This window comes from Urocampus carinirostris, chromosome 5 (assembly GCF_059441175.1).
Source record: "Urocampus carinirostris isolate Australia breed hairy pipefish chromosome 5, RoL_Ucar_1.0, whole genome shotgun sequence".
NCBI classification, from domain to species: domain Eukaryota; kingdom Metazoa; phylum Chordata; class Actinopteri; order Syngnathiformes; family Syngnathidae; genus Urocampus; species Urocampus carinirostris.
Genome location: NC_142353.1, coordinates 39,523,990 through 39,546,840, shown reverse-complemented (window position 1 = coordinate 39,546,840; position 22,851 = coordinate 39,523,990). Strand labels below are relative to the sequence as shown.

General features: G+C 38.6%; 1 protein-coding gene across 3 annotated transcripts in view; it reads left to right on the top strand.

Moving 5' to 3' along the window:
* The window catches only part of slc20a2 (solute carrier family 20 member 2), a 74,214-nt gene that overhangs the window by 16,293 nt on the left and 35,070 nt on the right, over positions 1 to 22,851 (top strand). The window contains exon 1 of one of the 3 annotated variants that reach the window (XM_088336802.1): positions 17,259 to 17,391. The exons of the other annotated variants lie outside the window; for them this stretch is intronic. The gene's annotated coding sequence lies outside the window, so the exon portion shown is untranslated. Of the gene's footprint in view, positions 1 to 17,258; positions 17,392 to 22,851 lie in introns of those variants that run through there. 3 annotated transcript variants of the gene reach the window in all.

The window sequence follows — 22,851 nt, the reverse complement described above, 5'->3', positions numbered from 1 at the left end:
CTCGCTGGTCAGTGTTCATGTCACACTGCTATTTCCAGACAAATCATTCCTGCCACCAACGTCTTTAGCAACCAACGCAAGCGACAGACATGCGACACCTCAGGCAACGGCGGGCTTGAGAGGTGGGGCAATTTGTCTGGTAAATTTGTGTAAGAAACAACCTTAAAGGCTTTGGATTAGCAACAGGAGAGCACGGAAGTCTTGTCAATTCACTGCACATGACTCTAGATAAGAAAGATAAGCGGTATAAACAGAAAAGTATACTTAAATTTCCACATAAACCCAGAAAACAGTGGAATTTGTCATGCTGACATCAAAAATCACTTCAGTCCCCCTTGCTAGGCTTTAAATGAACTTTTCGACTGGTAGCACAGGTGCAACTTACGGAACTATATTTGGTTGAAATTTGTTTTATTGTTACACAATTAGAACATAGTTATTTCATTGACATGGATTGAGACTCATTCACTCTCAGACGACTGTGACTTCCAAATAGAAGAAGAAGAAGAAGAATTTACTTTTATTGTCATTATTTGTAACCATGCACACAGAACGAAATGTCGATACACCTGACCCGTACAGTTGAACTGTAGCGAGCCGATGCAGCCGCAGCCAAACAGGGCGCAGCCATTTTAGTCATTAGGTGACTAAACCCCCCCAATTCCAACCCTTAATGCTGAGCGCCAAGCAGGGAGGCAATGAGTACCAATGTTGTAAGTCTTAGATATGACTCGGCCGGCCGAGGCTTGAACCAGCGACCTCCCAGTCTCAGAGCGGGCGCCCTACCATCTAGGCTACTGAGCTGGTAGAACCTTCAACATAAACTGCAGAAGCAGTTGTATATTCCGTTTTTTCCGGCCCTAAAACCCCCAAATTGGCCATAAATTCAAAAGTACATACTGTAAAATATGGTGGATAGGATTGAAAATGCTAACAGAATTTAAAGGTGTGCATTTCCACACGTATACCACCGTATTTGAGCAATGATTGATCAAACGATAATAAAAGATGGCCCAATGCATAGTATGTGGCGATATTTGGACCCAGGCTGTGACACACAGGTGAAGAAGTTGAGAGACTGTTTAGCCTATCAGAATGCACTCTGTAAATCAGTGTTTCTGGCACTGTGAGTGAAAAAGTGTGAGAAAAATTCAAATGCCTTTTTAAAAGTTATCTGTACTAATAATCTGTATCAGTATCGGACCTAAAAAAAACCCATATCGGCTGATACACACATCCTCGTAATCACACCACGTATATCACAGGACATTTGCGCTCTATGACGTCTTTGCAATGTGATTTCCTGACACGATCTGTACCTAATTAAGTATTTCTCTCATGCAACATGGAGTAGAACTTGTACTTTCTCGTAGCCCTATAAACGCACACATGAAGTTATTGAATGTTATAAAGTAAACTACAATCGTGAAACAGATGTTCCTAAGCCTCTGTTTTTGTTACGCAATTCTTCCATAACTCTGATAAGATTATGTAGTACCGTAAAGATATGATCAAATTAAAGGGGAGAAACACTTTTACAATGCACAACAGATGATAAAACGCAAGATCAGACAAATGCTAGAAATATTTCTTTATCAGGTAGTCTAAGACTTTCTGTCTTCATTGTTTTACTCCCATTGATTTTTGTTACGACCAATATTGACTTCAACAGAAAATACCATTAGAAAACCTTCCCCGTAAATGCTGCTTTTGTCTGCTTTGCGGTACCACGCTGAGAAAGCTTTTGACTGTATGCTAGTGCTGACTCATGTGACTAATTTGTAAATACTGCAGCTGAGTCTATTATTGGCCAATTTCTATGACTAAGGAATGAATTAGGTTATACTGCCTGAACTGTATAATTAGGAGACTAGTTTTCTTGTTCTGCATAATTAACTTTTTCACTTTACATAATTCGATCATTTTAAAAGGGAATTACTCCAAACAATTTAAGAACAATTTAAGAACAAACTGATTGTCTTCATCAATGACGTCAGTATTCTCGGGCAAAGTCAGCCCGGTTAAATGAGGGCACAGGATTGAATGTCCTGCAACTCTGAGATTCCCCCCACCCCCTGTGCAGAACAGCTGATGACATCTTCATAATGTTTCACACATTATTATTATGATTATGGTGCCGCTGCTCTGCGGGAAACGACCCAACTGCTAATGCTTCTGCTTGAAGCCCGTCAACATGACGTCCTCACATTAGCACAAAATGAAATCAAATTCTTCAAATGCTGTTTTTTTTTTGTCCATGTGTGGATGTGTTAAGTCGGCAACGACAGAGGACTTTGTTGCCTGCTGGTTGTTTTGTTTACTGTGAGGATTAGGAGTGCATTCCTTTGAGGGTTTTTGTGCAATCGAGCTGTACTGACGGTCTCACTTGACGAAGGGCAATTGTTGACTTTCATGGTCAACTTCCTTTACAAAGAGTTAAGATGACTAACTAAATGAGGACAAAGTAATAAAAAATGGTAATATTTTTAGGATTATAGTCACTTCAAAAAACATTTAAAAAAAAATACAAAAAACATCTTTAAAACAAGTTTTTTGAGCTGATACACAAACAATTTAAATCTACTGGTATTTTGACTCGAATTTGGTTTTAATATTTTATGTTGTTTTAAATTGGCTCTTCTGTTGTCATCTACCCTTTCTGGTCTTTTAACACTGTTCAGTGTCTTTGGTTCCAGTAGCAGTCACATGGGTGCTAAAGAGAGTACTAGTGCAGACTATGCACTTGGGATCACTCTACTGCTTTAATACCATGTCATTTCAATCTCGATCTGGTGTGATTTAATTTTATTTAATGTCATTCAATCCTTTTTTAGTAACAAAGGTCGAAAAATGACTTGCCTCTTATGATTTTTTTAAATATTGGCATTAATTTACTGTTTCCTCCATTACTAAGATCTACAAAATTAAAACGAGGTAAAATAAACAAGGGCATGGCCACTCTTTTATTAACTAAGATAGGGCAGTGTTCCTAAATCTCATTGCAGTTTCTTCTGACCATGACAGAATTTCCCAAAGACTAAAGAATAATCTGATGTTGCACTGTTTGAAGTTTTTTTTAAGCATATTTTTTGTGAGACAAACGCGACACTGCTCATCACCAATTGGGAAGAAATTATGCAATGCTAATTGTGAATGTAAGAAAAACCCATTTAAACCGGAAAATACTTTTCTAATTTGAGATATGTTTGTGCATTGTATCAAACTGAATCATATCTTTCCACTTGTCTCACGGCTTTGGCAGTTTTATTCAGTTATATGAAAAATGTCCCAAAAAAATAACTATCATGGCTTAAACCATTTGGGAAAGTATGGCTTGCGAGCATCATTTAACACATTCAGGCCTGGTGTGCAACACCATGCTTCTAGCGGCAGTAGCACTGAAGTGCTTTTCTACCTTTAAAGCTTGTAAAAAGAAATGTCATTGGAATTTTTTCCACGTCTCTTGGCCAATGAGATGCATCACAATATGCATGCGAGTGTAATGTCCGCCTATTATCAATTCCTAGATATTTTCTTCAAGCGTTTAGTGCCTGAAATGTATTAACACATGATGAGTGATGAACAATTGGCATGAGGATTTTAAGACGAAAGACGTTGAAAAATCACAGCTACAAAAACGGGATGAATGACGAATAATAAAGACTTGATTCTCAAGGTTAGAACTCCCAATGACGTCCTATAGCTAAAGGTAAATTCATCTGTATCCTTCTCCATTGCAATATTTGGTGACATTGGTACGAAATAACTCTTCATCTGTTTTAAAGCTATTATTTACTACAAAATGAGAAGAACATTTTTGAATGGGACATTTGTTAGCATAAGACGCAGGCTCTGGCATTATAATTATGTAATATGTTTTATGAAATCATTAAAAGTCACAGAATTAATAAAATGCACTGAAGAATCTGCTTTTTTTCTGCAGATCAGGTTTGACTGCTTTGTTCTATTCTGTCTTAAAATAGATGGTGTGGCTCTCACTGAAAAATTACAAACCCAATTTGTCAAAAAAACTCAAATCGTTTGTTTTTCCAACTGAACAATCTTTGAACGTCTTCCCATGACAAGAGTACTCGGATGCTATCGTGAAATCCCACGGCTGTTTGTAGTTCAATTTGGCCATGTTACGCATTTAACACCTTTCTCCGAGTTACACGTAGTTTTTAACTTAAAATAGCAGTGTGCCGATAATCCGCTGACTCACTGACTGAAGGAACTAATCCGGCCGGCCTCATGTCTAAACAGCCGCAGGCAGCCCTCATATGCCAAGGTTAACCTTAGAGTTAATACGGGTCTGAAGGAAATTATTGCCTCCGTATAAAGGACCCCACGTGACCCTTCCCCACCTTGTGTCCCTCTCTGGGCTCACGGCAGCAGGCCTAATCAAAGTGGCCCCTAATGCCGTTAGCTGGGTCATGTGCTGAAAGCCAGATTAGGAGCAGGAGGGCGCGGACCGTTAGATCCATCTTAGCAGAGAACCTTCTCTCTCTTTCACTTACTATGTGTGTGTAAATGGCAGACATGGGATATCCCAAATGCCTCGAAGCTACTAAGACTAGAATACATGTGTCGGTATGCTGTGTATGTAAGTAAATATGTAAATGCTTTTCTTTTCAAATCTGGCACGGTATATGCACTTCATTAGAAGTCTTTACGAGAAAGTACGAAATACTGTATATTGATGACCCTGTGTTAAAAGGCGCAATCTCCGTAGCTGGGTCTATTTCTGTATTTAACACATACATAGGCCGCACCTGATTATTGGGTGCGGGTGCCCTCTGCTTGCGTCTGCGTTAAAACAACACAGACAAGCATACAATTGTGCATAAAATATACAGTGGGAACAAAACTGTTGTGCTTTTTTTTAGGTATTGATTGCAAAATAAAACACCATTTTAAAGACCCATTTAAAAAAGAGCACCGTTGCGATACGCAAAACGGGGTCTGAGAGGTCTTCTTTTACTGTTGTGCTTTGTTTGATGGTCCACTGCTCGAGTCTTTCCTCGAACTCGGGCCACCTCGCCTTATTTCAGGGGGAACTAACTTGTGTTTTCTTAACTTCTCTGAGTTTGTTTTTTAACTTCCTCCACTTGGGGACCAGCCATTCATTATTCTTTAATTATCTCGCGGTTGCTAGGTTTCCATGTTCTTCTCCGTAGCATAGAAATCAACACACCATGGCGGATAAAAACACGGAAAGTATTTAATGGAGAATAAGTGAGGTTTTGGATTAAATTAATATTTGGGGGGACGACTCTGTTCAGCCTCCGGTAGGACAATAACTCTCAAATTACTGGATATGCTACGGTTTTAGCATCCATGAGTACTTACTCAAACAATGGGCACATTGCGTGTGACGTCACTTGTCCTCTTCTGCACATGTGAGACACTTAAAAGTCACAGGAGATGGCATAAAAGTCACATTTACATGGCAATGTGAATGATATCACAAAAACGTCGGATTTCACCCCAAAATTGGAATTGCCATTAAGACATCACACAGCGAAAAAAATGTGTTGAAAGATTGGCCTTTGTATGGTGAGCGGGTTTGTTGGTTTTGTTGAAGGTTTGACATAAAATTGATGTTGTGGCTCTGCCCCCCCTGAAAAAAAAACCTAAATATTTTGTGTTCATGGCTTTCTGGGTCAAAAAGGTTTCCAACCCCTGCTTTAAGAGAGTGTACAAAATACTCATTTGTGAAAGCTACATTGTTTCACGTTGTCGCAAATATTTTGTATACATTGTTTCTGTAGACGCAGTAAATCTGCTGATTTCCCCAAACTTTTCTCTACTACAAAGTGATACGGATTCTAGCATGACTGGGATTTACCACACCATTTGGTTCACACATCTGTACAACTATTGACAAGTGTAATCAGTGGGTTCAAGTTGATGTGCTGCCTCCTTAAGGGAAAATTGAATCATCAAGTTTGCTTTTTGGCTTTGCTGTTATTTTTCTTGTTTTCTTCAATTGAAAGCAGTCTGTTTGGGTATTGTTTATCTTTGGGATAAAGAAGTGGATTGGCATTCTTGATTTTCTGTGTGGCGCTTTATTCAGATACCTTGGGACTGTTTCGGGTCCTAAAATGCAAAATCTGTGTTGAATTGATGGTCAATAGAATCTATTTTTACAAGAAATAATATATATTATAATTTGAATATATTGAATATGTATGTATATATATATATATATATATATATATATTATAATTTAGATTATACTTTTGTGTAAATTGGTTGATTATTTTGTCATTTAAGAATGAAAATGTTTACATTTCAATTTTTGTACTGCATTAAAAATCAGAACTTATTTCAATAGAACATTGTGAGCATATCAATTAATTATTTCGTCACTGGTTTGGCCCATACCATGTCAAAAAGGTGTCGCAAATGTGTATCATTACATCCAAACCAAAGCAAATTACCAGCAACGTGTCTCTAACCTTCCACTTCTAGAATATATATCTCATGAGTCCCAAAAGCTGATTGTTTGCAGAAATGAACCTTTTTACACTTTCATTGGTAGTTAATTAAAATATACATATTGAAATGCATGTATGAGGTGACCAAGACTATCACGGTTCACGGATCCATTAACCTCCTGAGTCGTCAGGACACTAATGAGGATGCAACTCTTGACGGCTTTCTCCACTGTTGACGGTTCCTGTCTGTTTTTGGGACGTGGCAAAGTTGGCTTCCTACCACTCACACACTTATCACTTCAGATCCGGTAGTAATCAGAAAGCGCGGCCCCTTTTGACAACCGCTCCGGTATCGAGTACATTTCTGTTGTCCATCATGTAGTGTGTCTTGGGCAAGTACAGCCTGGCGGGGCCCCTCCCTCTCCAGACCAGGATTAAAAAAAAAAAAAAGCAATGTGCCATATTGCTATCTCATTTGAATGTCAACAAATGTTTTTTTATTTCTATTCAAGTTCAACTAGGACAATAATTTTATGGAGGACAGTTAAATGAAAATTATTTAATTTAGAGAAGAGCCATTTCCAAGCAACTAAAACGTTTTTAAGCCCAAATGTATCCAAACAAATAATTCATTAAAAAAACATTTGATCGATTACTGATTAAATTTTAATTGAGTTCTGCGTACTGTTACACAATGCAAAATATTTTGCACCCTGGTCATCCAGGAAGGGGGATTACCACTCGTGAGGCCCCCTTCTCAAGGTTTCTTATTTTCCTTGTGCTAAGGTTTTGAGTTTTTCCTTGCCCGCCTATTGCTTTTAGATCAGGCGATTGTGTAATTGTAACCTGTGCTGTCATTTCAGACGTTTTGTGATTAAGGACTATACAATTAAATGTGACTTGATTAGACTTGACTAGTAGACATCCTACTTTCAACACAATCCTAAAAACGCCTGATAATGGAGGGTTGTATCAGGAGGTTAAGTGATACAAAAACAAATGGGAAAGAAAATCTGCAAATTCTAATATGAACAATAACATTATGTTTTTTATGCATGTTCTTTTCATATTGTTGATAGAAAAAGGCCATCTGTTTTTTTTTTTTTTTTTTTTTAATGAATGGTCAACGCCTTGCGATGCTTTGCAATTTTTACTCACAAATTGTGTCAAATTTACTCCACTTTCAATCGGGAGTTCTTTTTTTTTCGGGACGCTCTTTGCTCACGATTACCACATTTCAACTTGCTTGGGTTATGTAACATGACAGCCATACGTTAACATTTGTTAAAGACATATGGGAATCCATTCTCATGAAGAAGTCATTTGGCGGTTACTTGCGGAAGAAGGAACAAGCCTGAGGGGATTCACACAAATCCCCAGATCATTGCTTTGAAATGTCACAATTCAGTATTTCGGCTTGCCCTCGAAGCTCTGCGTCTTAACTCTGGCCACTCTGCTCCGCCGCTATTACATGCCCAGCCTTGCCGATCCTAGATTACCAGTCTCGGCTTTTCAGAACCACGTCGGTATGTCGAACTTTCTAACTCTGCTGTACTTTTGAGCCCAGAGCCAGATTAACATTTCTCTGTCGCATACACAACCTACTCATGTGGCGGGGGGTTGAAGGCGTGAGGCTTTCCACTTGGTACCGCCGCCGTTTCTTGGAAAAGAAGTTGCTACTAGGCTGTGGCGTCAGAGGCGAGGGAAATAGCAGGGTAAGATGACCCTGACCGATGGATGCTGTAGAGGGAACAAGACCGGATTTTGGTAGGAAAGCAGGATAATTGGTAGGTAAGACACAATTTTTACCAGTTTTATTGTGGAAGGAATCCAGCCTGTGGTGTTGCTCAATACCTGAAGTTAGTGTGGATAGGAATAGTCAGCACAATAGTGTTCTATTAACAGGTCTGTGCCAATGCTTTACGAAAAATGAACAGTGAAATAAGGCCAAAAGCTTCTGCAATTAAGACCCCACTCTCTGCTAAAATATTCCAGAGATAAAGTTGCTCAGAAATCCAGAGATTGAATCGGACATTTTGCATGGCCTTCATATATCTCGCAAGCAAATGTCACAAGACCTTGACGTATTTTGTGTGGCCCTAGTTTGAAAAGAATGTAAAAGCTTCAATTCTACACTCTTTAGCTTCACTTTGGGTTTATTTCTGTTGTATGAGGCAGCTCTACATCTGGACAATAAGTGTTTGCCTTTTCAGTTGATTACCTTTTTTACTAGAGCCTGATTTGGATTTTTTTTTAGGCTGAAGCTTTTTTTTTTTTTGCTGGGGAAAAAAACTTGATAACCAACCGATCACGGTCCAATTATTAAACAAAAATCTATTATGCAAACAATGTGTGTTGTAGTTTTAGTTTTATAGTAAAATCCACATGGGCTTGATTAAGACAATTTAGATGCCTAGTTTCAAAAGAATAATGCATTTGTAAGCAAAATGGTCCATTTGACCATTTCAATAACCTCGGTTTTTAGTGTCTTACGATATTTTGAGAGAAAACAATCATTCATTTTATTTTCTGCAATGTTTGAAAAGTCATAATTGACTGTTTATAACCAGCAGAGGGTTTTTATGTCGGCCATATTTTGTACATGTATGTTGATAGCAATGGTCTGACTCACTTTTTTTTCCCAAGCGAAATATATTGGCTTTATCTCCAGCCTGATGTACAACACTTTCTATTAAAATGGATTGTGTTCCACTTTAGAGGTTACACTGTACTTTGGAAGCCTCTTATTTCAGATGCTCTTTAAAACTCACTCTCAAAACAAACAAACAAACAAACTCAAGCACCAAGTCAATGGCAATTAAGAGTCCAAAGTTAAAAGTCACTTCTCCATTCAGTAACAAGCCAGTGAAACCGAAGAGAGCTGACCTTAAAACAGAATTTTAACATAACGTACTCGGCACAGGGGAAGCCGAGTTGATTGTTTGCTTTTGAAACGCGGTGGTCATGTTTGTTGCTAAGGCTTCAGGGGCCGGGCTGGCTCATTGTTTACAGCCATGACCCTTCTTGAAGACATCTAAAAATCTCTTCAAACGATAATTTGTTTGCATATCCCTCTATGTTGTGGTCTATGAAATTAGAAGTTTGTACTAGTGTCATTCTTTTGATAAAATTGTGGGTTATGCGGAGTAATGACAAGGTGGCAGCGAGATAATAACCTGTGTGTGCCCTTAGGATGCCATTTTTATGCACTTGTTATTGCAGTTGATACTGAAAAGCTTTTTACAATGCATTTCCACAGGCTTGAGACTTAAAAGTTGGAGTTGACTCTTCACGTTGTCATACTTTATATTAGCAGTGTCTAAAGGGCCACATACAAAAAGATGTTAGGGCTATTTTTTTATTGATCTGACCTTAGTAACTTACAATTGCCTGTCTGTCTGTTAAAGTCAGTCTCTTAAATCAGCTCCTTGCAAAGAGTGGCCAAACATACTGTATATTGGACTGAACTAAAACAGGTAAAAAGCAGACTTTTATTTTAAAGCGGTTGATTGGAATTTTTTTAAGATGGTTTGCTTAAAATTTGTACCATGAAATATTGCAAAAAGCAGACAAAATGTTTTTGCTTCTAAAATTATTTATTTTAAATTGTTTTTCAATATTTTCTTTATAAAACATCATCTTATTGTATTAATTTTAAACCACTATTTCTCTTTTTGCATATTTGAGAAAACCCTGAACACATCTATAACGGTGCATGCTGTGGGCCTTTGAAAATAGGTGAGGGTCTGTAAATGGCCCCAGGCCTTAATAGGAGACAGTCGGTCAAAATTTAAGTATTTCTTGACTTGGGCAGGGCTATTCAAAGGGGAATGCACTTATCGTAATCCCTCATTTTTCACAGGGGTAACATTCCAAAAAGAACTTGTGAAAAGCAAATACTTTTTAAAAAATTTATAATAATCATAAAAGAAATATTCTATTATACACTGAAACCAAAGAATAACCAATTTTAAAGGCTCAGGCATGTGTTTGACAAATAATAGCACTGTCTCAATGTTTTTATTTTATTTTAACTTTTACAAATAACTTCTCTACCGACAAATTATAAGCGGGGAGATTGTTTTGCCATCAGAATGTAGAACACAAATCAGTGCAAATCAGTGAAGTAGCGAAATCGTGGAAGTAAACCGCGTTATAGTGGGGTATTACTGTATCTCCTAAATTTTGGTACAGTAGTTTGTAAAACTGATAAAAGGTGTTCTTAGAGTTTGGATTTTTTTAAAATGTAATTTCCATAGTGTGTAAGATATTTAGTGCAGGCTAAACCGTAATTGTGCAAGTGCCTCTTTAGCAAATTGCATATTTATTGCGATACCACAGTATCCTCGGGTCACATTACGTGCCAAAATCTCATTCACGTGTCCCATGTGCCTTGGTATTTATATCAAGGTACGTCCATTGCATCACACTTTGAAGTCATTTTACAGGTCTGTCTGAACCCATATATCATTTTTTATGTCCTCGTCTACATGAGAAACTTTCACTCGGTCAATTACGTCATTGTTTTTGCTAGCAAGTGAGCTGATGTTCTGGAAGTCTTTTTAATTGTGAAAAGATGGGGAATACCTTCATAAACAAATGTGGGGCTGCAATGATTAGTCAATGTTATCGACAATAATTTATAACAGGAATAGTCGACACTGTACTCCATTGCTGACTATTGCTGCCAGACACGGTGAAGCATCTTACATGATCATAATCTCGGCTGAGAGGCTCATGTGCAAAAACATCTCCGTCGATACAGAATGGTGGCATCAACCTCAGGTATGCGTACCAAAACTTGCAAAGTTTGGGTGCATATGGCAAGTAAAGGACTACTCGCAAAGTTTTCAAAGCAGACCTGGCGTATCATGGCAGTAGCTCGGCGACGTACAAACATTTACAGAGCATGTAGGACTTTTGAAGGAATAAATGTCCTACTCGCCTTGTCCAGATTCACGTAACATTCAAGCCAATACGCTTTTGATGACATGTAAATTTTACAATCTAAGAAAACCTGAGCCATACTGTGTCTGACAATTGTACTTGATACGAAAAACAAACGTCAGTTGTTAAAATGTTAAGTACGACAAACGCCAGTTGTTAAAATTGTTTAATTTCAAACTGTTGAGAATTGTTGAGTTCTTTTGTTAGAGTTTGCAGTTGACCACTGAATGTGCACTTAATATTTGTTTTACTCTTCTACTCCTGCTAATTAACCTGTTCTTGGTTAAGAGATATTTTTTTACCTTCATTTGGATTTATTATTTATTTGCTTGTCCCTGAAAAATTGGACAGAGGTTTATCTATGGATGTATGTCTCTAAGGAGTGAGCACCGCACCTAATTGGTTTTAGAGTGAAGGCATTTTCATTTAATATTTGGACAAATATACTGTATGTTTATTCAAAGATTTATTTTTAATTGTACCCGTTTTGCCTGTGTTAATTATCATTTCCACATTATTAAATCAACTTCATGATAAATTTAAGGAAAAAAAAATTATCAGATTATTTAACGAATCGTTTCAATAGCCAAAAAATCAAAAACTCTGGCGGACTAAAATTCAGAGAGCATTCAATGGAGGGATAGGGAAGTTTAAGATTTAATTATTATTTGGGCGGACATTATCTGCCATTACCATCCATGAGTACTTCCGCAAACATTGTGCGAAATTGCGTTTGACGTCACGTGTCCTCTTCTGTACATGTGGGACACTTGTGGCATTCATAGAGGGGATCACATTCAAGTCGCTTTTAGTTGGAAATGTGAAAGATCTCACAAAAACATCAGATTTCACCCAAAAATCAGTATTGAGCATTGAGCTCTGCAGTGTGACCCTACACTTAGAAAATGTTTTGGTAATGTCACGTGTCTGTAGTGCGGCGTGCATTTTTGTGTGCGCAGGCTTTGGAGGTGGTGTCAAAACAGGCGTGCTTTTTTTCAGCCATGCATGCTGTTGTTGTCATTCTTGAACAGACCCAAGCCCCCCCTCGCATTTCTCCACCCCTTGCACATGGAGCCTGACTGATCATAACACTGCACAGAACGCTTGTTTGTGTGCGTGCTTATAGACGACAGCGCCCCCCCGTTGCAAAGCACAGAGTCGGAGTCAGCAGGTGCAGCTGACACAGAAAGGCTCTCCAGCAGGCAAAGGCCAGTTGGGGCACCGAGAGAAGAGCGGCGAGAAGGCAACGGACAAATCAATAAGCGCTCAGACGGCTGAGAGGAGAGCGAGAAAGGACATTATAAGAATTCCTTTGCTTCACTCATCTATGTAAGTAACATTAGTGTTGAGAATGTTGCGGAAGTTGGAATAGCATCCTCAACGCGTAGATCAGTTCATCGGAGCAGTCGTCGCCAACCACCGGTCCGTACCGAGCCAAACAGAAAGAAAAATGCAGGGTTTGTAAGGGTTCTTGAAATCCTTAAAAATGCTTTTATTTTGGGTAAAGTGCTTATAAATGCTTGAAACTGTTGCCATGTTTATCAACAAGTCTTAAAAATGAGGCCGACTCTGCTGTCTGGTGGCTTCGCTTTGCCATTGCGTTTCCTCTTCCCTTGTAATTAACTGCTGGTGGTTTTTACGCCATTGTCCTATGAAAAATCATCGCCCCCTGCAGGTTGCACCCAAGAGGACAGGTGCATACTACACGTAAACGGGGCACTATGAAATGTGATATATATTCGCAATTTATTCAAGATGAAAAAAAATCTCATGTATTTACGAATGAACACGCAAGATTGAAAATTGCATATGTAAATTGTAGATACAGTATATTTGTGGCTCTGTATAATAGATAATTCAACACGGGATTTTTTGTTTTAATGGTCCTGGAGAAATTTGAAAACTTTCTTTGAAAATTCTCAAAAGTTGTTTAAATTAGCCCATGAACAAAAGTGTGCGAACCTTGAAAATAAGGGCTTTGAGGGGGTTCATGGACCCATTAACCGCCTGATCATAGAGGGCAACACTGAGGACGCAACTCTGGACATTTTTTCAGGTTCCTGGCCTAAAAAGCACCAGTCCATTCCTTTATGTTGTTGGCCCAGTTCTTTTTCTATCTTACTTTCCTTCATCCTCCTCTGACTGTTCCCTGGAGAATGATTTTGGACAGTTCAATGCGCCTTTTGATGGTGGTGTGTTGCGCAGTTGTATTCAAATCCATATGGTCTGCTTGGGCAGGCAAAATTGCATGTAAGGCCGTGCAAGTGTCACGTTGGGAAAAAAAGTTAAACATTACAGTAGCGACCAGATAATGTTACTATGAGCACATCCACCTCACAGTCTCGGGTTCAATTCCAGCTACTGTCCTCCTTATGGGGAGTTTGCATGTTCTCCCGGTGCCCACGGGCACTCTGGTTTTCTCCCACATTCCAAAAACATATCTGGGCCCATCATCCCTTGTTAGGAAAAGCGGTTCAGGAAATGAAGTGTGATTTTGGTGTGATTTTACGAGGACATCTAAATGTTCCAAATGACTACAAAGTGGATTTACGCTTATTATCATTATAATTAATGATATTGTAATACTTTTTTTAATTGTTGTTGTCATTATTATTATTGTTTTTTTGAATACTTTTTGCAGAAGTAAATGGAAGGATACCAAGAGGAAGGCCACGGTTGACGTGGATGGATGGTGTTATGAGTGCACTGGAGGAAAGCGGTCCAAATGTAGTGGAAGCTAGAGCTCTTGTTGGTGGTAGGAATGTGTGGAGAGGTGTTGTGAAAGGATAGTGGGATGTTTGGACGCGTTTTAAGGGATGGGCAGGGCACCTGTATGATGCGGCAGGGGTAAACAAGTGAAAGCTTTCGGGCCCTGCCGTTCAACAGAAGAGTGTTGTGACCCGAGTGACATGGCCACTTTCTTGTATCATCTGGAGGGACGAAAGCATGACCGACTTGGGTGCCGAGGTGCTTAACTTGTTTGGGTGTTTGGGCATTTGGGTTGGCCATGGTCAATTTTTTCTGTTTTTTGCTACTTTTTCCTTTTTTCTTTTCTTTGTTTTTGTATACGTATTTGTCTTGCTGTCGGTCACCCCTCTTGAGGGATATTACCAAAGAAGATAGATAGATCGATAGATAGTATTTATCTATCTATCAATCTATCGATCTAACATTTCTAACGCCATCCTTGGGCCGGGCCGTGAAAATTATCTCGGACTGTCATACAGAAAAATGTTGACGACCACTGCATTAGAAGGATTCAGATCCGTCGTGAATTGTGAAATATTACAAAGTTGTGCAACATGCACGTGGATGGAAAAAGGAGCCCCCACATTGGACTGCTTAGATAATCTTGCAGCTCCTTACGGAAGGAGTAAAGAATTTCTCTCACGTTATTGTTAAACGTTCGCGAACAGGACTGGGTTTTCCGTCTGGGGAACGGCGACCCTGCCGTGACTTTGGCCCCCGCTGAGTCGACAAGAAGGAGCGACATAGAGGCACACTGTTTCCAATGTGCGCTTGAAAGGAACAATTGTAGCAGAGATGGCGTGTGTGGTAGTATGCAATGAGGCTCGGTAATCAAGACAATGTCGCCACACGGCACAATATGAAATGATCTGCATTTTATATAGCGCTTTTCAAGTCAATGACTTCCCAAAGCGCTTTACAATGTGCTCCACATTTCCCAATAGCGGCCTTGCAGCCATGTAAGGCGCTAACCTGCTTATTGGGGGTATTAGGGGTTCAGTGTCTTACCCAAGGACACTTCGACATGTAACACGAACGAGCCGGGATTCGAACTGGAATCTCTTGATCCCAAGACGAGCGCTCTACCTCCTGAGCCACAGCCGCCCCTAAATATATCAACATATCTTGTGTTTTTGAGTATCTTCTGAATTACAGATAATAATAACAGTATGACCATTTGATTTAGCTTCATTAAACAACATGTTCATAAGGTATATAGTAAGTAACTTCTAAGTTTGGGCAGCTTTTAAAAGATGATGTATGATTCAGCTGTAGATTTGCTGTTGTGACCTGTGAGCTCAAGTTAGAAGCTGGTTGGTAACTAGTAGTGTCTGTTTCAAGAAGCTCAAACATTTTTGTCATTTTGTTGATTCGTGAAGAAAATCTCTGTAAATCTGTGTTTGCTTTGAAGACCTGTAATATTCTAAAATCATGAGATTGATTCGCTTACATCATTTAAATTATAGCAACTGTGTGGGGAGGTAGAAGCATTTTTATGTAAGGGCTGCATACATAAGAATGGAAGGACATTTTAAATAAAATCCTTTTTTTTTAAAAAATCAAAAAGTGCAGTTGCCTCTTTAGAAATCTAAAAAGCTTGCAGTCTATAGGATATTTTTAAGGAAGGAACGTTATCTTGTATGTTGTAGACTACTAAAAATAATGAGCTGCAAATGGCTCTCGGACTATTGTTTGGACACGGGTTAAACTGGGGGATGCAACAGGTATTGTACTCCCTAGTGGCTCCCTGGCACTTTAAAAAAGTAGTTTGATAATGTAAAATTTTGAGGTTTCTTTCGGAGAACAAACATGACAAACGTTCTTATCATTTTCCAATTAACACAGATATATAGACAGTATGTGTTGCTTCCTTATAAGGCTTATATAAAGCTTTAAATTGTTTGGTCCAACATGGCTCTTTCAACATTTTGGGTTGCCGAGCCCTGGGTTAAAAAATCATTAGATTACTTTTTTAAACTTGGCTTTATTTGATGTCAGATAATCCATACATTTTAATGGGAAATTTAAGTAACTACACTAGATATTAAGCCGATAGCTTTACTTAAAGGCATAATAGATTTTTTGTTTTCAATTTTATCTGCCTGAACTAACGGTGTTTGTACTTTGTACTGATGGGGTTATGTCTATAACTCCAACATATTCTACCTTCTCATGCTATCATCTGGCTAAAATCTTCCTTCAGCCTCTGACAAGCTTTTTTTGTGGTGCATGCACCTACGTGTCTGCCCTTGAATTTTCACATTTTTGGGGTTTTGGTAGGAATTTGGACTGTTTTCGAAACTGTACTTTTCTTACTTTCACCATTTTTATCCGACAATAAAAAAACCTTGACCATATCTCTCTCCTCACCTTCATCCCCCCACTTCCTTTGCTCCAACTCAATGCGCTCCCTGGCAGGAACACCACTGACAAAACTCAGTTGGGCGTTGTTAACATATGCTTAATAGAGAAAATATTACTTTTTTAAAATTTTAAGGACACTTCAAACTCTGCACTTCACTCTTAAGAATTGAGCACTCATACGTGTGATATTAATAATTCTCAAGAAATAATTATGGGGGCATCCAGAATGTCAAAGCTGGCTATTTGTGAAAAAGTTTGCATAGTTCAGTTTTTACATGGATCTTTACCAGAATAATTTGCGATCTTTGTTTGCATGGGTAAACTTAAATGAGCCTCTTTCTAATGTTGAAATAGGAGAAGCTCTGTTTTCCTTTTTTTGGAACGGAAACTATTTGATCTTTGAACAATCAAGCTGACAATGTTCAAACAGAATTAATACCCCCCTAGCGATCTACTTTTTATTTTTAGAACAAAAAGTTGTGCCATTCAATGTCCTTGATGAAGCGAGCGCTTGTGGCTCCCCACGCTGAAAATCACCTGCCATGTTCACGTTGGCACTACTCCGCCTTCCCTCATTGGCTGCCTTTTCCTCTCACGTCCACCCTCTCTGCACACCGACAGCCACTCATTGGCCGGCTTCTGTTCTCAACGTGGAGATTATCCTTTAGAAAAGGGCTGTCTAGACTCGCCTGGGTTCTAACTCTCTCTCTTTCTCTCTCTCTCACTCTTTCTCTCTCTTTCTCTCTCTCCCTTGCAACAACGCCACAACCTGCTGAAGTCTCACTCTGCCTCTTTTGCTCCTGTCATCGGCTACTCTCCTTCAACAGCATCTCTTCTCCTGTCAGTCACAGCTCTGCCTCCTTTTGGGGGTTGGATGTGGGTGCACATGAAGGTGAGTGAAGATGACTTTCAGGATTCCTCTCACTGTCGTAACTCAGCCAGCCATCTGTTGCAACGTCCTTGGCCACGACGGGGCAGTGAATATTTACGCGACTTTCGTCCCTGAGGAGGCGGGGCACGGCAGGGGACCGTACGGCCGCGTGTCAATGCGGGCCCGAGCTCGTGACACGGCATTTCGCGCCAGCTGTAGTGGCGCTGCTGCAGTGGCATCTCGGGCAGATTAATGAGCATTGTGCTGGAAACAGTGAGAGGAGGACTGGCATTGTCCGCACGACTGGCGTGGGAGCTAAAAATGCGAGTCTGGGGTTGGGATGTTGTTTTCGGTAAAACTCCATTCGCTGTGCAAATGCCGTTCGCAGTCTTGCTGTGAAATGGGCAAGCTTAGGTGCAACTTTATTTTTTCCAACTTTAGGCTTGCATAATGTTAACTCGCAGAAAGATTGAAATATTCTGATTGGTGAATTCATGTCAGTCTCGTTGTGACCTCTATGAAGAAATGGTCTCTGCTAAAAATAATTCTCAAGGGCCTGTTGTCATTTTGAAGTGTTTTTCATTCAAGTTGTCAGGACAGGGCAACTCATCAACCATTTTAGCACGTCCTTCTTTTCGATCTGCAAATTGCAAATGTGCTTCGACAATTGATCATTTTAACACTTGATCACCCTGATTATGTTATTGATATAATAAAGGAAGTGGACGAACAATAAATCAGTTTATATTCAATTCCAATGTCCCAAAAAATGTTTTTTTTTTTTCAAATGACCATCGTAGAAAAGTTCAAATCAAATATGGGTAGTAATTTACTCAGAAATGGTTATTGTTATTTTACAAAGTGAGAGCAAGTATACCTCACTTTTAAGGATTTGTTGTTTGAAACGAAAATTTGGCATGATCACACCTGATATTGATCAATATTCTATAAAATAAAAAAACACAGACTATTACTAAAGATTTTTATTCAAACAGAAACAATATTAGTTTTTAAGTGTTTAACATTTTGGGGGATTCAAAACTAAGATAATCAATCTTCCATTATGAGGGACAATAAACACTATGGCTGCACGATTTTGGAAAAAACTTAATTGCGGTTTTTCCGACCTGTGTTGCAATTTCGATGCGATTTTTTTTTTTTTTTAAATTTTACACGAAAAGTGCATATCTGTGCTTGTTTACATTTGGGGGAGAACTTAAACATAGTGACATGAAAACTTACTTCGAGATGATGTCCTTAGAAACTGAGAGTATATGACTAACAAAATAACTATACATCTACAAATACAGACAAATTTGCAGTTGAATAGTCTTTATTGTTATTATACAAAAGCATAACGAAATTGGAGGGCTACTCCTTTCAGTGTAAGAAAATTTAGAGAGCGGTTGGCTAGCTACACGCTAGCGTCGGGTAACCACAACTTGCAAGGTCCATGTCACGGTTAAAATACAAAAGTCACAAATGTAGAGGTTTCCACAAGTAGTACCTCCAAGTAGTCTGTTTCATGGGTTATGGATCTGGCTTTGGTGACTAGCCACGGTGGGTAGTGGTGGCTTAGGAGTTGTTTGTCTAGCTGTTATTTTTCCCTTCCGACGCCTCCTCAGTAAATTCCCTGACGCAATAAATATCCAGGCACCCGCTGGTGATCAGCTTTTCTTTGCGGTGTTCTGACTTTCCACAGAGTCCGATTTAATAAATTCATTTATTTTCAATGTAACAAGCCACCAAAGCTTTGAGCTGTGGCGTTTTTTTGACTGCCATTTGTGCAAGGGCTGTTTGACAGACTGGCAACTTACACGAGCCTATCAAAGTTGTGCACACACGACTTGCAAACTTTGCCTTGCCTTTAATGGTTGGTATCTTTACATCTGCTTCTGATGGGCCGGCGCTGTTAAACCACGAAATGTGACTAATCTTGTTGGCCAAACACTCTATCACTTTAACAAACTGTAACTACGAATCCTTGAAAAAAAGTGTTTTGTGTTTAGACTGTTGCGATATCGATTCGATTTTGGTCAATCGTGCAGCCCTTATAAACACTGATGTTTTTTGGTGTGCAACCAGGCAGTGGTCAATGATGCCAGTTTAATCAGCTTTGCCGTTTTTAAAAAAACTGCCACACCCAAAGAGTGAGGTTTGTGATGGGTAAACACAAATTTTGTCAGCATCAGCACCTCGGACAGTGGTTGCGCAGGAAAGAATGGTTTGTTTTGACAGACGTTGTTTATCAAGATCTTTTTTGTTTGTGGTTGTACTAGGCAATAGTAAATCTGTGCGGATGTTGTTTTGCCATCGGGTCCATTTATTGTAATCTACCTGACAAAGTTTCCTTTTATTTTGCTGGATTCTTCTCCTTCTGTGCCAGCTCAACAGCCATTTTCACACTCTCAAACTATTCAGTTATATATGTTGTGACTTTCTATGCCCGTTTTTTTTTTTTAATTTTGCACTGGCTAATTCTTTCTAAAAATTGATGACAAGACTCAATGAAAAGTCCCCTTCTAAAGAAAATAACGACATTTTTGCCGGTTACCTAAGATTGTGTTTATTTTATTAACAAAGTGCATTTAAACAGCTTCATGTTTCCTGTTACTCAACGCACAGCTTGACCTTGAGTTTTTAGGTTTCTTAGAATGTTGCAAATTAAACGGTACAATGTGCTTTTACAAGTGGACCTCAATAACCTTAGTAGAAATTCAAAAGTTTATTTGCTATATTATAATTTTTCACAATACCAAGTAAAATATTCAATTACTTTATTTTTTTAAATATGGATGCAGTCATTAAATTATTCAGAAATACCAAATACTAAGGATATTCTGACGTTTATAATGCCAGTTTATCGAAAATTATGAAATATATGTTTTCTGATTTTCAATGTTTGGCAGCTCTGTTTATTTAATTTATTTACTTGCCAATTTATTGATATGTATGTAGGTGTTTTCGTGATTTTAACTTAAACACTTTCTTTCAAATGAATACAAGTAATTGCAAATCTTTTTGGCTTTGTTCTTATCCTCAAGGACACCATTGTGACCTCACCAGCATGTTTTTAATGTTTCCCTGCTGCAACACACTGGAATCAAATCATCAGGATTGCTATCTGTCTTCTCAGGTGCTTCTTAGTGAGGTGATCATACGGGACAGCTATGTCAGAGAAGGAACACATCTAAGGCATGCTAGAAAGTTACATTTGAGGACTTAAGCTGCTGATCTGTTAATTCTAAACATGTTAAACTGTCATGCTCTATTTGGGTATTCACACTTGTGCAATCACATTTGACTTCTCCGCTCTAAATGATATCTTCTTTTGTTTTGACTTGAAAATATTCATCTGGATCGCATCTTTTTATCTCAAACATGTGTCACTGAAGAAGCGTGTTTATACTTTTATATCCACTTAGAACAGGATTGTTGTCATGCTTTTTTTCTGAGCTTTCTGATAATGTGATAAAATGAATGGGCTGACTTTGTTTTGTTTTGGTGGGGTGTTGTTCAACTGATTACAATGCCTCCCTGCAAAGAGCCACTAGTCTAGTTCTGAATCAAAAGAGGGTGTGTTTGTTTATGTATGGTTGTCATTGACGTCCGTCCCTAGAAGTGTTTAATATTTTTTCAGGGGATTGCAAACTTGTGTATTGTGTACAAATTTTTAAGCAATTCAGGTTTACAAATGAATGCGGCAAAACAAAAAAAAGTTTATTTAAAAACGGGAAAACCGAATAGAAGCACTGAGCATGCTTTTAACGTCACACTGTTTTCTACTCACTGTCTCCAGGCAAGTCCTTCTGAAATTGCTGACAGTGGAAGCTCTAAGGGGGGCCTCATACTGGTTTACTCTGATCATCAACAGCAAAAAAAATGTTGAATCTTATCTAAAGGTTGATGAATATGATTCTCTAATGTTATATTTCATTTGTAAACAATAATCAAAAATGCATGTATAAGTTTGTTGACACATTATTTGCTTGCTATTTTTGGAAGATTTTTGTATGCACTTAGAGAATACAATTCTTTAATGTACAGTACATATCCCATGTGATTGTCTTGCAACCATTCAGGATTGGATTTGACAGCTCAAATGAACACTTAGATGCTGTTTTTATGGTTGTTTGGACTTGAGTGCAGCAGAAACAATTGAGAATGTAAAACCTTTTTATAGAAATTATATTTTTTTTCCCCCAATCATTTTGTGAGAGAACTTTACTTAAAATGCTTAACTATTCTGAGAGGTTCTTCTTGTAGATGCCAAAAACAATTGATGTTTAAACGGCTTTAAATCAATCAACAACCTTATCTTAAATGGTAGAAGCTGAAGCATCAATTTGATGTGTCTTAGACAATAGATAGGATTTTTAGGCTTTGAAATGCTTAGTCCATATATTTTTGAATTAACAAACATAGCACTATTGGGGAGATCTTGCTTATCATTTTGTGATTGAAATTCTATTTCTCTTATGGTCTTTTAATATTACAATGTTGTGAAGCTGTTCTTCAAAATCGTCACAATGAAAGGCAAACCACAGACGTTAATCAATCCAGTCACTTTAAAAGGAACATTCCCCTGAAATATATTTCGGACCAGCCTAATGCAATTTACGTCTGAATTGTGATGTTTGTATCACATGACTGTAAAAGCATGTAAAACAATGTGAAACACATAGTATCATTGAAACGTATCTCAGGAGGTTTGGCAACATGGAGGCAGGGAATGCAAAAAAAAATAATGATTTGAGTAATCAAGTGGAGTCAAGACAGACAGGGCGCGACGATGCATGCTCCAATAATGACGGCAATGTCGTATAACTCTGGCCTTACCAACCGCTGGGAGCAACAGCATTCCATCCTCTAACTTACAGGAAGTCTTGTAATCTTCTGAAGGAAGCTGTATCACCTGGTTGTGAATTATTAACCTCGTGCGGTTTTATGGTAATCATTTTGGCAGACAAGATTGTCATTTACAGCTTCTCTCAGCCCAGCCTGTCTAGGTTCTTAATAATAGCTCACTTTACACAACCCACCGTGTTCTCAGAAGAGGGAATTAAAGCTTCAAAGTTTGAGTTAACCAAAGAATTAAATCCAGCACTTATTAATCCAATGTGGTTTCACTCAGGCCCAATCTAAGCCACTTAAACTTTTATGTTTGTGTGTGTGACCAATTGGTCAGATGGGGGACAGAAAATAGTGCGTTACATCAGTCATTCCAGATGGAGTTCGCCTGTGAAGAGGAGGATAACTACTTGCCCCCCACTCACAATGAGCATAGCTCACGCTGAGCAAATCGACTTGTTTACACGGTACACGTCCCGTGAGCAATTGATACAACCGTAGAAGGCGATGGTGCGTTTACTGTCCTCATTAAAGCCTCATTGTGTTCAGGTTTCTAATTTAACATCGGATTCAGAATCCTAATCCATATTTATCATTTCATTGCTAATTTAGGATGGGCAAATAGAATCA